Here is a 15,203-nt window from a genome sequence, read left to right as displayed (position 1 = left end):
TCACAAAGGGGATGGGTCAAGATTCCCAAATAAGAGCTATATATGGGTACACTGGGGATCGGAGGCCACATGAGTTAACTATTTTTTGGTCCCCCACTAATGACCATAGAGTTTTTGGTACTGGTGGATACTGGAGCAGAATGCACCCTAATATACGGAAAACAGCCATGGCCCAGAGGGTCTATGTTGGCCATTACTGGGTATGGAGGCCAAAGCACTAAAGCAACACAACAACAACTACTAATGCAGATTGTCCGGCTACTACCTCAAAAGTAGTACACAGTGTACATATCTCCTATTCCAGAATATATATTTTGGATTGATATTTTGCAGAGTATCACTTTGAAAACTACTGTAGGTGAGTTCTGTCTCCAAGGCAAGTGGTCAAAAACTTGCAAAGAAGACAAACTAAGTAAAGGTACCTTCCCCAGATGCACAGTAGCAGTGCATCAATACGAGTTGCCAGGAGGCCATCAAGAAGTGACTGCTACCATCAAGGAATTCGAGATAGTGGGCATTATAATCCCCACTCACAGCTCATTTATTAGTCCAGTCTGGCCAGTTATAAAAACCAATGGAATCTGGTGAATGACTATTGATGATAGAGAGCTTAACAAAGTAACTCCTCCTTTGTTTACAGCTGTACCAAATATAACTACTTTGTTATAGGATATAAGTATGCAGTTAGGCCAGTTTCATTTTGTGTGACACCTTGCTAATGCTTTTTTTAGTATTTCTTTAGACCCCTCTAGCCAGCCTGCATTCACCTTCACATGGGAAGGACAACAATGGACATTTACCCTACTACCAGAAGGATGTCTCCATAGTCCCACTATTTGCCATGGTCTAGTAGCCTGAATTTTAAAATGTGGAAACCTCCAGCTGAGGTCACTCTTTTTTATTATATGGATGGTATTATGTCAACCGGTAACTCTCTTGCAGAACTGGAACACTCTGCCAAAGCCATAGTGGCCCACCTCAAGGTTGGGCAGTGACTCAGGATGAATTGCAAGGGTCAGGGTATACTGTCAAATTCTTGGATGTTGTTCAGTTGGGTAAGACTAAGACTATTCCCTCTGCTGTAGTTGATAAAGTATAAAATTATCCCAACCCACATACTCCTAAACAGCCAATGGCTTTCCTTAGTTTCTTGAGTTATTGGAGACCACTTATACTCCTTTTAGCACAAATCCTAAAACCTTTGTATGTCCTAGTCAGGAGAGGGAGAACATGGGAATGGGGCATTCCACAGCAGGCTGCCTTTGAAAAGGCTAAATGAGCCATTTCATAGGTTCAAGGTTTAAGGGGGTTAGACCCAGATGTGCCTTGTGAATTGGATGTGGCCAGTGCTGATATTGGCTTTGGGCTGGACTTATGGCAAAGGCAACAGGCAAAATGAGTTACGCTTGCTTTTGGTCTCAGCTTTGGAAAGGAGCCAAGCTATGATACAGCCCCTTAGAAAAACAACTATGTGCTGTTATAATGCCCTGCTGCAAGTTAAAGGATGTCCAAAGATACCCTGTGTAATTGCACACTGCCATCCCCATACAGGGGTGGATAAAAGACACAGCAAATAAACTGCATTCAGAGAATGCTCAGCTGAGCCCTCTGACAAAATGGAAAGCCTATTTGCTGCAATGCAGTGTCTTTAACAACAGCCCTTTAAGTGCAGAAATGCATGATATTCTAGGACCAGTTTCCTATGTGGAAGAGCAAAGCTTGCCTCTCCCTGCTGATCCTCCCAAGATGGCTATTTCTGTGCACACTGTTAACAGACGTGGCAGAATACCCAGGGTCTGCCTGGTATACTAACAGATAAGCATGTGGGTAGCCTGCCACCTGGATGGCAGTAGCTGTGCAACTTAGTACGGAAATTGTATGGTGGGAAACTGGGACTATACAAAGCAGCCAGTGGGCTGAATTAAGGGCTGTATGGATGGTCATTGTTCATGAACCAAGAGATGCACTATTTGTACTGATAATTGGGCAGTGTACTGGGGCTTAACAATGTGGATGGCCACATGGAAGCAAGAGCAATGGACCATTGTTGGCCACCCCTTATGGGGGAAAGAAATGTGGGAAGACACTGGGCTGCCAGCCACAAGCTCAAGGTAACTGTGTTTCAATGTTTCTGCTTGTAATACTGACTCTTAACCTGGCAATATCAAAGCAGATGCTTTAGCAAAAGTCCATAGCCTGGAGCCAGCATCACATAAAGCTGCTGAATGGTGACATAGGAAAACAGGACACTGAGGATACCAGACTCTGTGGAGGCTGGTGCAGCAATTTCAGTTGCCCATCGTGAGGAACAGCTGAAAGAGGTGGTGGCTGCCTACCCCTCGTGCTCAATGCAATGACCAAGAATGTTTCCTCACAAACTTGGACACATTGGCCACAAACAGATCCCTGTCACCATATGGCAAGTAGACTATGTTGGGCCCCTTCCCTTATCTGAGGGTGAAAAATATGCCTTTACAGCCATAGACACAGCCACCAGACTCTTGTTGGCCTTCCCAGTAGGGGAAGCTAACCAAAGAGCTATAATATGTAGCCTAGAAAAGCTAAGTGCCTTTTTTGGGGTCCCCGTCTGTGTGGACAGTGAAAGAGGTACCCCTTTCCTGGACAACTAACCCAAGCCTGGGCTACTGAACATGATGTCTTATGGACATTTCATTTGCCTTAAAACTCAAAACTCCAAAGCAGCGGGGTTAATTGAAAGAATGAATGGGCTTTTAAAAGAGCAGTTAAAAGATAACAAGCAATCTCTGCAGCAGTGGATAGCCAGTTGTATCCGGCCCTCACCAACCTAAATTCATGGCCTGAGCATCTGCTCCTGCTCCTGTTGAATTAGTAATGGCTGGACCTGTGCAAGCCCTGAGAATACAGGTAAAGTGACCAGCAATGCTACAACTGCAACAAGGTAATGAAAATAATTTGCTCTTGCCTGTGCCATGAGCATTAGAAATTGGGGAAAATAAGGTTGATTGGCCATGGCCCTGGCCAATGCAGTTGCACTGGTTGGGAATCCTAAGCCCATGGGGTATCAGGGCCACCCAAAATTTAAGCATTAAACCACAGTTTACATACAAAATGCCAAAAGTTGTAAACACAACTAACCCAGGACCTCTCATACTTCACGGTACTGTATGTATGACTTTGTGGGCCCTTATTATGCCTAATCTAACTATAGATTCAACTCCAGCAGACTCCCTGCAACTGCAGGGGGAAAACATGTGGTATCTAAAACTCCCTGATAGCACCCCTTCCCCAGGAACTCTTCTGTCCACTAATGGAAACTTAGCTTGTACATTGTTAGATCAGCAGGAATTACACCTTATTGTTCCCCCCAAACATCTTTCTTTTTACCCATAGCACCTTAGGGGCCTCAGTGGTAACTCATGCCCACAATTGAAGTCCATGTTGTATGTTGGGTTTGCACAGACTTGCCATCTTTAGGTGCTAATGGCCTTTCTTGGACTGTAACCCCTGTAAGTTGGACCCATGGAACACCCTGCTTGCCAGGCAGAATTCAATGCATCAGAAAATAAGACTGAAAATCACAGATTTTCTCAATTGTCAGTGGCATCTCTTTGTGGAGTTGTTATTTGTGAAGACTCCTAGTGCTCTGTTGTCTCTTATCCTGCAATGCCTGTCCTATGGTCAATGTAATCCACTGCTACGTGGGGGTGGACTATGAGGACCCAGGGCCAGGGGTCCTGCCCCTTCCTCCATTATGAGATACACACAGCCACCTACATGACCAGGCAACAGACCCCTCCCCATCCAGGGGGGAAAGCAGTAAAACTTCCCTCGCCTGGTCACTGTTAGTAATCAAATCTCACGAGACCTTGTTGTAACCAAATCTCATGAGATCCTTTGGTAACAAATCTTGCAAGATCCTGTTGTAACCAAATCTCATGAGAAACTCTGTTGTCACAAACTTTTATAACCCCCCACCCCCACCCCATCTTGGCACTCCTCTCTCTCTGCACGGAATGCTGACTTCACTTTCCCGACCCAACGCCATCAGGAAGAATCTTCTGTTTTTTAAGTCCCTAATTAAACTCAAGGGTAACTCCACACTAGGATGTTCTTTGTTCCTGGAGTTAATCTGGGTTGGAATAAGTGTAGGCTCAGAATAATTTATAAGGATGACCAAAGAAAATAGTTTAGAGGTCGTTTCTTCAGTGATGAAGTTGAACTTTATCTGAGTCCTGTGTTCCCTGAAAGCAGAGAAGGTAAAGAAATTCCCCCACCTTTTTGTACCCCCAGGAAACAAAAAGAACCACCCTGCTCTCCCATAATCCAGGAAGACCCATCTTCACCTTTCCTCAATGATTTAGGAGCTATAATATAATGAGCAGTAAAAATTAGAAAGAATTAGAAAAACTAGAACAAATAAGGGCTGGATTCTGAGGGGATCAGAGCTGGTTGGCCCTTAAAATTGAGATATATGCCCATTTAATTTCCTTTGATTGAAAATAGCTGTTACAATGGGAGAGGGTGGGCTACCTATGAGAGCACTGAGGAGTGGTTTTCCATAAGATACAAATCCCTTATGAGAGGCCAGGGAAGTCTTTCCAGTCTCTGGAGAAATTTTATGGAAACCTGCCTCATCCCCTGACCCTTAGCCCTCAGTGCAGGAGACCTGTGCTCTTTCTTTTAGTAATCATGCGGTAACTCCAGCCTGAACGATTTTTAGCACCAAATTAAAAAAATAGAAGCCCTGAAAGTCAAAAGAGGAATTACCTTTTTAAACCCCAGAAAGATATAAAAGAATGACAAGGCACAATGCAGTATTTCTTTTAAAATACCTAAGCTGATTAAGCCTAGACTTTCTTTCAACTTGTCTCTCACTTGGAGCTAAACTAAATAGTCTGCCTTTCCCTTACCTAAAGCTGCTCAGGACTGACTTCCTCCTTGTAGGTTCTCCTGGCTTTGATACCCCTAATCACTCTTTGCATGTGTTCCTCTCCTGCTCTCAAATCTTTAAGGACCCAAAACCTTTTCCTTGGCATTCTTGCCTCAGTGTCCTTTTGCAGACTTTTATCTTATTGCTCTGATACTATTGAACATTATAATCAAATGCCTCTGTGCTTTTTCCTTGCCTTTATGCTTTTACTCATCCCATTACCCACTCCCATCTCCAATGCCTCCCTTTCTTATTAAAAAAGAAAACAAAGCAAAAACCTCTCCGTGCTTGAATTCCTACTTCATCAAGCCTTCCCCAACTCCCTGACCCACCCATCCAATCTCTAGCACACATCTGTGTTAAGCATTGGGCACAATGCACAAATTGAATCCTTGTATAGCTATTTTATATATAGTCATTTTAATCCATTTAAACTGTACATTTCTAGAGAAGATGGAGTGCATCGCAAACACCATGGTACTGTTTATATTCCCTTGCCCAGGGCCTCCCACAGAGTAGGTGTTTGATAAATATTAAGGTTGAGTTGAGAGCTTCATTCCCCATGTTACACACCTACCTCAGTTGTACAAGAGATCTCAGTGGGGGCATCGGCAGTTACTAGGGATGTCGAGAATGCGGTTGGGTTGCTGCAGATTGTTCTCTGATTGTGCACCAATAACTGTCCTCCAGGTGGTTCTAGAGGTGAACAGATAAGTAGAAAAAAGTAAGACCATTGACAAGCAGGTAGACTTTTCTATATTCAATATTTTCAAAGTTGGTGATTTACAATAATAAAAATATGAATAGAATGACAGGAGGTTGGTACAGGTACAAAGGAAAATGTGAGTCTAGAAGAAGAGACATCTGTTGTAATTAAAGAAAACAGAAGAGGGTGAACATCACCCTGCACCCTGGAGGACCAGAAACTCAAAACTTCTCCTGAAATTATATCTCACAGTCTGTGCCATGGATATGCAATAGTAGCAGGGAGAAAAATGAATTTCCTTCCTCCTTCCCTCTCTCCTTCTCTTCCTTTCTTCCCTCAATTTTCCCTTCTATGCTGAGTGCTTATTCCCTAAGCTGCTGGGTCTGCTGCCTGACCACAGCCCTCAGCTGTTAGCCTTCTCCAGAAGTTTGCTACTGGCAGAAAGAGAGCTGCCCTACCATGGTCACACCCTTTGCTCAAGATCACACTCCTTTCCAGGCAGCCTGTGTTCAGTGACAGATAGAGAAAGGGATGTAAAGGTTCAGCCCTCTCACTCCAACCTGAAGCAACTGTGAAAGGGCTATTGCAGCTTCAGAGCATCCCATAGAGTTGGCTGAGGCCTTCTTGAGACTCTCTACAGCCCAGCTTCTCCCTCTGCCCAATCTTGCTTCCTTCTCTTTTGCCTTCATGCTAACTCTGAGAGCATTCCCTAATAAACTTCCTGCACCTCAAAGTTTGCCTGCTATGGAACCCAACCGGCAGAACCTTCCACAGAAGTTTTTCGAATGGCGTCACAGCAAAGATGATACCAACTAGCCTTTGGTTGGGACTTCTGATTTCAAATAGAATCATTGCAGACCTGGAGAGGGCATATCCACAAGTGGCCCAGAGAAGCAAGTTAAGATGAAAAGATGACTTCATCACCCTGAGCTTGGGCAAGGATGGGGCTTCTGAGGGGCTCGAACCGTGGAGAGGCAGGGATGCAGAGGAAAGATGCCCTTCATATGCAAGCAGTCCCTCCCAGGATCTGGTCTCTCCTCTAATGACCTCTCCTCACATTCAAGGACGTTCTGTGTCCATGTGAATCAGCACTGGCAGCATTAGCGTGGGCTCCCTCTTTCTCACAGGCCTTCCTGGCCCTAGTGCTGATGATAATGTCTCATCCTTTGAATTACATTTTTCTTTACTCCCCAAAGAGATTTTCTATCATCAGCCTAAAATACCAGGTTGGAGGCAAAGTCACCTACAGTGCAATTACCAGCATCTCAGGGAGAGAGTGATATGAGCAAGTAAAATACAAAATGAGAACCAGATGCTTCGCCCAGGGCCCCTCCTGGAGGGATCACACCCAAATCACATGACCACTCAGGGCTTCAAACTTCTGTTTCTGAAGATGGACACGTTCATGCTTGGATGGAAGGAAGTTTATAGGCTGGGTTTGCAAGGCCTGTTCTGAAGGGCTATTAATCTCCCTCGCACACACTGTGATCTGGAGGCATACCCATGCCTGTGTACAGCTTTCAGTCCCGGGTGCCTGCCTTTTCACAGGCACGGCTAACTGGACTAGGAGTAGGACCGTATAGGACCTATGAGTTCTATGTTGAATTTTGAGCCTCTTTAACGGAAGCTGAAAAATTGATGTTGAAAAACTACTTAAGGTATTTGTGAGCATTCCCATTCTCACTTTGCAAGAGGCCTGGAGGACAGGGCATCCCCACCATCTGCTCTGCGTCCCTCCAGGCCCCTCCCTGGAGACCTGTTGTAAACTAGCCTTTGCTGAAGCCAGGTGACCACATAACACCGCTAGGGCTACCGTGACCTTAATTACTATTGCCTGTTATTCAAAAACAGTTAATTGAGTCATGGTCCCATTGCAAATGTGACTTGACTTGCTGTTTTACTGCTTGCTCAGGCACTGCAAATAAAAAATAATGGCAGTTGTAATTAACTCAGAATCAGCTATATAACCTGCCCCTCAGCCTGTGATGGGTAAAAGTTCAATTAAAAAGTAAAGTTATTAACAGAGTAAGATTTGGTCACACATTTGTCATACAGAGTGTGACAAGACACAAAATTACCCCATGCCACCGGAGCAGGAGAATCACTAAGAACCAGCAGTAACTTTGGGGCTTTCAAAGGTAAAGAAGTTGCTCCATATATAAAGAAATTACTCTATAAAGTTATATGATTAGTGTTTTGGTTTGCTAAAGCTGACAAAATGCAGTATGCCAGAAATGGGCTGGCTTTTACAATGGGGATTTATTAACTTACAATTTACAGTTCTTAAACCATGAAAATGTCCAACTCAAGGCATCAACAGGATGATGCCTAGACTCTGAAGACAGACTGCCAGTATCCAGGACATCTCCATCACATGGGAATGCACATGGCCAGAGTCTGCCGGTTCTTCTCCCTCGGGTTTCGTTGCTTTCAGCTTCTGGCTTCAGTGGCTTCCTCTCTGTTTTCTTTGTGTCCTCTCTTAGCTTCTGTCTCTCTTAGCTTCTCTGGGGGCCTTTTTCTGTGAAATTCTCTTAATTTCATCTCTCAGCTTCTTTTGTGGTTTTTTTTTTTTTTTTTTTTGTCTTATAAAGGACTCCAGTAAGAGTCCCACCTTAAGACCCACATCTCAATTGAAATAACCTAATCAAAAGGTCCCACTCACAATAGGTCTACACCCACAGGAATCAATTAAAACAACATGACCTTTTCTGGAGTATGTACAACTTCAAACTACTACGTTTACTTACTTGCTTAAAAAGTATAGATAGAAGAGGAAGAGGAAGTGTTTATTACAAGGTCATGAAAGGTATAATTGTAGTAAACTATAAAAAAAGAAAAAAAAAGGATCCTGGAACAATGCTTACAGAAATGTCTGCAAACTGCTTGTTCTAGTTTGTATGTATTATGTACCCCAGAAAAAGCCATGTTCTTTGATGCATTCTTGTGGGGCAGACATATTAGTGTTGATTAAGTTGGAACCTTTGGATTAGGTTGTGTCCATGGAGATGTGACCCATGCAATGGTAAGTGATAACTCTAATTGGATAATTTCCATGGAGGCGTGGCCCCGCCCATTCAGCATGGGCCTTGATTGGTTTATTAGAGCACTACATAAGCTCAGACAGAAGGAGCAAGCTTGCTACAGCCAGGATGGGCACTTTGAAGAATGCAAGAGAGGAGCTATAGCTGAGACAGACATTCTGAAGACGGCCATTGGAAACTAATGCAGACATTTTGGAGAACACCATTTTGGAATGCAACCTGGAAGCAAGCAGACTCCAGTCATGTGCTTTCATAGCTAACAGAGGTTTTCCGGATGCCATTGGCCATCCTCCGGTGAAGGTACCCTATTGTCGATGTGTTACATTGGACACTTTATGGCCTTAAGACTGTAACTATGTAACCAAATAGCCTCCGTTTTATAAAAGCCAATCCAGTTCTGGTGTTTTGCATTCCAGCAGCACTAGCAAATCAGAACACTGCCCAAAAGGTTTGTTTTTTGAAACCTTTAAAAGGTAATTGACACAGTGAGATACTACCTCATACCCACTAGGATGGTCATGATAAAAAAGATGACAATAACAAGTGTAGATGAGGATGTGGAGAAATTGGAACCTTCATACATGTTGGTGAGAATGTAAAATGGTACAGCCACTGTGGAAGGCAGTTTGACAGTATTTCAAAAAGTTGAGCAGTTAAGCGTAGAGTTAGCATTTGACTCAGCTTTTCCACTCCTATGTATACACCCGAGAAAATTGAAAACGTGTTCACACAGAAAATTGTATACAGATGTTGTTAGTAGCATTATTCATAACAGCCAAAAGGAGGAAACCACCAAAATGCCCATCAACTGATGGACGGATGAACAAAATATGGCATATCCAAACAATGGAATACTATTCAGACATAGAAAGGAAAGAAGTTCTGATTCATGCTACCACGTGGATGAACCCTGAAAACATGCTAAATGAAAGAAGCTAGACACAAAAGGCCACATATCATATGATTCCATTTAGATGAAATGTCTGGAATAGATAAATCCACAGTGACAGTGTAGATTAGTGGTTGCCAGGGGCTGGGAGAAGAGAGGAATGGGAAGTGACTGCTAATGAGTACAGGGTTTCTTTTTAGGATGACAAAAATGCCCTGGAATTAAATAATGGTGATGTTGGTGCAAGCCTCTGAATATACTAAAAACCACTGAATTATCCCCTTTTTATGATTTTATAGATGTGTGAATTATATTTCAAGAAATAGCATCTTTAAAAATAAAGAAAAAAAGATATTCGAACTGTTCCTACTGCTACATAAACGAAGCAGCTGAGGTCCATCATCAATTAGCAAATGAGGGTGTTGTAATCACACTCCTTCTTCTCGCAATCCCACGGTCCCCTTCCCACAGCTCCTCTCTAGTATAGACAGCTACCACATTTAGGAATACTTGCAGGCTAGCAAAGTAAATAATTGAAACAATAAGGACACAACTCAATAAAAACAGAAGAATAAAAACGTGTATTTCGTGATCACCGATGTATTTACCTGGGTATGTATCATAGTGGGGTTGCAAAATTTAACTAGCAAGAAGAGAAGCCAGGAAGTGTTTGGTATTTTGCAGATAAAAGAGCTCAGGCTTCAGTCTCCCCAGCTTCTCCCCTACAGGTGGAGGCTTGTGTGCATGGCTTGTGTGATTTTGAGGCATTGCGATGGGGAACAGGGTCTCAGATCCACTTGGTTACTGCTTGCTTTACAAGCATGGTTGGATTCTGCCCCCAGCGTAACGTATAACCTGGTCTTTCTTGGTTTGGGCACCAGTCTGGTGGCACACTCTGGTTCACTCAGCTCTCACTGCCGCAGACTCCTGAGCCTCTGGCCTATCCTCCACCCAGCCTGTCATCTTGGTGGTCCTCTGCTCCCAGACCTCCAACAAGCACAGCCTCAGGTCAGCGGCCCCTTCACTCTCCCACTGCAGGCCTGGGAACTTCGCATGGCTCTCAACCTAACATCAGTGCTGTATGGGGCCCAGGGCAGCCTGGGATAGCTAAACCCAGGGCCTCTCTCTGGTGTCCACCTCCATTGGCATTGCTGTCCCCCAGGCTGAGACTGGGCAGGTCTGAGAATTGATAGTGATATTTTCAGGGTCTAACAAGCATCACGGTTTAGAAGAGCTCTGCCTCTGACCATGGCTTTTCCTTCCCCTTACTTGAACCACGGCCAAGGAAAGGAAATATCTGGGCACATACAACCCATTCTTCCTCTCCTACCGCCCTCTCCAGGCCTCCTCCCCCAAACCCTCTAGGACTGGAAGAGCCAGGCTATCCCCCTTCCATCATCCACCAATGAATCTCAAGTTTTCATAGGCCAAAGGGGTGTCTGCTCTATCCAGCAAACTGTATGAGCTGGTTATCTAGGATTGGCCTTGCTTTGCTGAAGGTATGTTTAGATAGAGGAATAAATTGATTTGAAAAAAAATCTCTTAATTCTCATTTGCACACCAGAAGCTGAATGCTATCTCATCTTTCTCTGCATTCACACTGTAATATGCCATATCTCCCAGTCCTGTACACTCCAAATCGCTTACACCAAGGCAAAAGGATACTCATTAACACTTTTCAAAATGTTTCCTTTGTTATGTATGTAAACATTATTTGATTGTGGGGTTGGGGGGTATTTAGTACTTAAGACTATTAAGTAACCTTGGAATAGTTTCAGCTGTTCAAGTATAAACCATAATGTCTCATCTTTCCAGGTTAGGGTGCATTTCATTGTGCTGACAGCAGATGCTCTTGCACTGTGATGATATATAGATGCCTCAAAATGGGAGATGGACAACATAGGGGAAAACGTGGATTCAAATCCTGACTCTGCCGCCTTCTTCGGGCAAGTTATATATTTTATGCCTTGCTTGTAAAATGGGGGCAATAATTTAAAGGTCTTTAGTGATGAATCAGTAAAATAGTACATATAAAGGACTTAGAACAGTGACTCACATATAGTAAAAGCATGATAAATACTGTTGTATATGCATATATAATTCTGATAGGCACGCAATCGTGATATGAATCTGACTGCCATCTATATCTCAATAAATATGGGCCAGGTACTATGCTAAGTATTAAAGAGTCAGTGTTGAACAAGGCAAATACAGTCTCTGCCCTTGTGTGTTTATGAAAGCTGGAGCTAAACACCTGCACTAGCTCAATGTATAGAGAAAAGATCAAGGTGTTCTCCTTAGGGAATTCCTCACTTAGCTAGCGTTATATGGCTTCCCAGACGCCAGTCGGGCCACCTCATTTGAACTTCTGCCTCAGTTGGCATGTATTTGTTTCTCCAATCCCATTTTTTTCCAGCTGCCCTTTCAGCAGGTTCAAAGCATCTGTTTGCTTCTCCCAAGGTCTTTGATCTTCTCCAGGTGTGGCCGGCAACATGGGCCTACTTCTTCCAAGAATGAACACAAGGGGGCAGTGGTGGCTCTCGGGCACCACGGTGATGGGGCTCTCACAACAAAACTGAGCACCACACACACACAAAAGGAATGTAAGTTGATGGAAGGCAAGAAAGAAAATCAGGGAAGGAGGGGAAAAAATGCGTATTATGAGAGGAGTCAAAGACGAATGTTGACGTTTTTGCCCAGGTCCCAAGATCAAGGAGAACAAAGTATGGAATCAGCCCACCGAGGTGCAGCGTGGGGAGGAGGTGTGCCGTGGAGGGAGGCTGCAAGGGCGCTGCCTGGCAGGGAGACCCAAGAGGGCTGGGTGGGGTGGGGGGGTCTACAGGAGCGATCTCAGCGCCCTGAGGAAGGCTCTCCCACCCCAAACCAGCTCCCACAAGACCCTGCTTTTATTCCCCGCAGGCCCCAGGATTTGGGTGCGCCCCTTCTTGTTTCAAGCTGCCATCAGCTTCCCAGCTTTGGGGAGTCCCTCTCCTCTAGCCGGCTGCAGAGCCAGCCGAGTCCCAGCTAGGCTCCCTCCCCAGCCCGGCAGGCTCACAGGACATTTTCTTTCTACAAGATTTACCACCCAGAAACAGTAAGAGGGAACAAAAATAAGCAGAGGGGAATTACCAAGATAAGGAAATTTTACCAAGTTTTTACAGTGGATCGCTAGTTTTTTTTTTTTCTTTTTTTCTTTCTCTTTTTTTTTTTTTTTTTCAAAACTAGGTCAAATTCTAGAGACAGCTAAGGAAACCAGTTTTGTCCAGGTTTGCCCAGGACTGCGGGGGACGTTCAGTGCTGAACCGGGGAGAGTCCTGGGCAAACCGGGAAGATGTGGGCGCCTAGGGCGCGCTCCGACGTGCCCCCTCTTCGCCGCCGACCAGCTTCCATCTGGAGCTCGGTGGACAGCTCCCAGTCGGCGATCGACAAAGGCTGGGAGCTGCATTGCCTCCAGGTGCCCCTTTGTCTCAACTGGGCAATCGCTTGGGCCGGGGCAGGCTGGGGAGGTGACTCCCGCCTCCCGAGACCCGGCACAGCCACTGTTTTCCGGAGCACGTTTCCTCACCAAGGAAGGAAGGAGGAGAGGACGAGATTTCGGCCTGGGGATGCCTGGGCCACTTTTTAGGGAGCAGTTACTTCCTGAAGCCCAGGAAACCCTCCCCTCCCCACGCCCACCCTCATGAGCATTTTGCAAAGCGCTGTTTCATGGAAGGCTAAGTTATAAACCACCCCAAGAGTTCGAAACAAAGTCGAAACAGCCTTGCTTGCTGCAGAACTTCCGATAAGGTAGTATGCTAAGGGACACCGTACATTTCCTGGAGGAACACAAAGGACCAGGCACTTCCCAAACCGCAGCATTTCTTCCCTTTTTTGCAAGGAAATACGGTAGTAGCTTCCTGGAGCCTCTGAAGAGCGTATGGCCCAAAGTCTCCCGTTGATCCTACTTCAGCAGCTTTGTGCTTCTCCCCTAGAGATCACTGGGCACTTTTCACGGAGGAATCAGGTGAAGCACAGGGGGCATTGCTGATATGGGCCTAGTGCCAGCCTGGCAGTCCAAGCATGGCCCAGAGGGGTGTGTGAATGTGTGTGTGCGTGTGTATGTTTGTGTATGTGTGTGTATGTGTGTGTATGTGCATGTGTGCGTATGTGTATGCACACATGTGAGCTTGCTGGCAGGCTTGTCTGTCAAGTCCTTTGCACCTTAGCCCAGGCTGCATATGTGTCCATCTCTGCTGGCTTGAGGGGTCATTTAAGTCCCTCTAAAGGCTGCTGTGCCTACACAATTTACACTTCCTGCAAAGTGTGGGGCCCTATTGGTGCAAATTCCAGCTTCTACAGTTCTTGAGCCATCCCCTCCCATGACTTTGTGTGTAACAGCTACATCAGGTTACTGTATACAAATGGTAATTGTGGTATATTTTCACTTAACTGTACTATTTTTACATTTTTTTTGTTTTCTAATGGCTTTGAAGATTATGTATATGAGGGGATTAGCGAAATGCAACACATATGTCATCATGTATTTTTTTCAAAAGATACATCTTCGTTTTTATCTACCTTTCATTTTTGCAATTGTTTAAATGGAAAAAAACCAAGTGAGGATTTGTAGGCTGAAAACAGGCTCTTGAGTAAATTAGGAAATGGAATTTGAATTCCTTATTTATTCCCCACCCCTAATTAATGGTGCTTGTTGTTCTAAATCTGAGTTCTGGTGCTAAGAAAGGAAAAAGGGTGCCCTCTGTGGGGCATTTATCACCTGTAAATTTCCATGATAAACTGTGCTTCTAATCTCTGAATTCCTTTCCTCCAGAGCAAATTGACTTTTCTGGAGGTGACCTTTGAGTCCAGTCGTTTTGCAGATCTAAAGAGGCAAACTCTGGGGGTTGGTGGCTTCCTGAGGGACTGCTCACCCGCACCCTCCTTCTGGGGCCGGCTCAACAGGGCAACAGGGCAATAGCCACCTCTTGGGGTTGCTCTCTCAGGCAGCATGAAGCAGATGAAAAACAAACAAACAAACAAAAAAAAAAACAAAAAAAAATACAAAGACCCCACAACAAAATAAAGTTGTTTAAGTGATGTCCTGGTCCTTTTTTCCTAAGTGAAACAGAATGGATAAGTGTCCCTGCTGTAATGTAAATAATGGAAATCAGTCTTCTCTTACATGTCCCCGTGAGGATGTGTCAGCATTTTGGGCTTCAAGACTCACACATATGTGCTATTAGAGTTGATTTCTGACAAGTGATCTTTATTTGAAAGAAGCCGAGTACTTACATGGAGTTAAAAACAAAACAGGCTTTCACTCTCCTCTCCCAACCCTACAACATTTGGCTCAAACTTCTCTGAGTTTTGTTTGGATTTTTAAAAATTGACAACGCCCTTTGGTACATTCCTTCCTTCTTTACCAACTGGTCTCAAGTGGCATTGGAAATGCTGAAATACCAGCAAGAAAGTTAAAGCTGTCTAAAGTGGAAGGTTCCTGAGAAAAATTAGTCTCCATTGCTTTCCCTCTGGGTTTCAGACCAATTGAAGTCAACTTTTGAAGAACAACCTGCCCACTCTTTCAACCTCAAAATGAGGGTGGTTCCTACCAACAGCTCATATTACTAACCAGGGCAGGGTTAGGATAGAGAAGTCCCATGTATGCGTCCCCCAGCC

The sequence above is a fragment of the Choloepus didactylus genome, chromosome 16, assembly GCF_015220235.1.
Source record: "Choloepus didactylus isolate mChoDid1 chromosome 16, mChoDid1.pri, whole genome shotgun sequence".
NCBI lineage: Eukaryota > Metazoa > Chordata > Mammalia > Pilosa > Megalonychidae > Choloepus > Choloepus didactylus.
The sequence above is the reverse complement of the archived record's forward strand: the minus strand, read 5'-3'. Positions refer to the sequence as shown.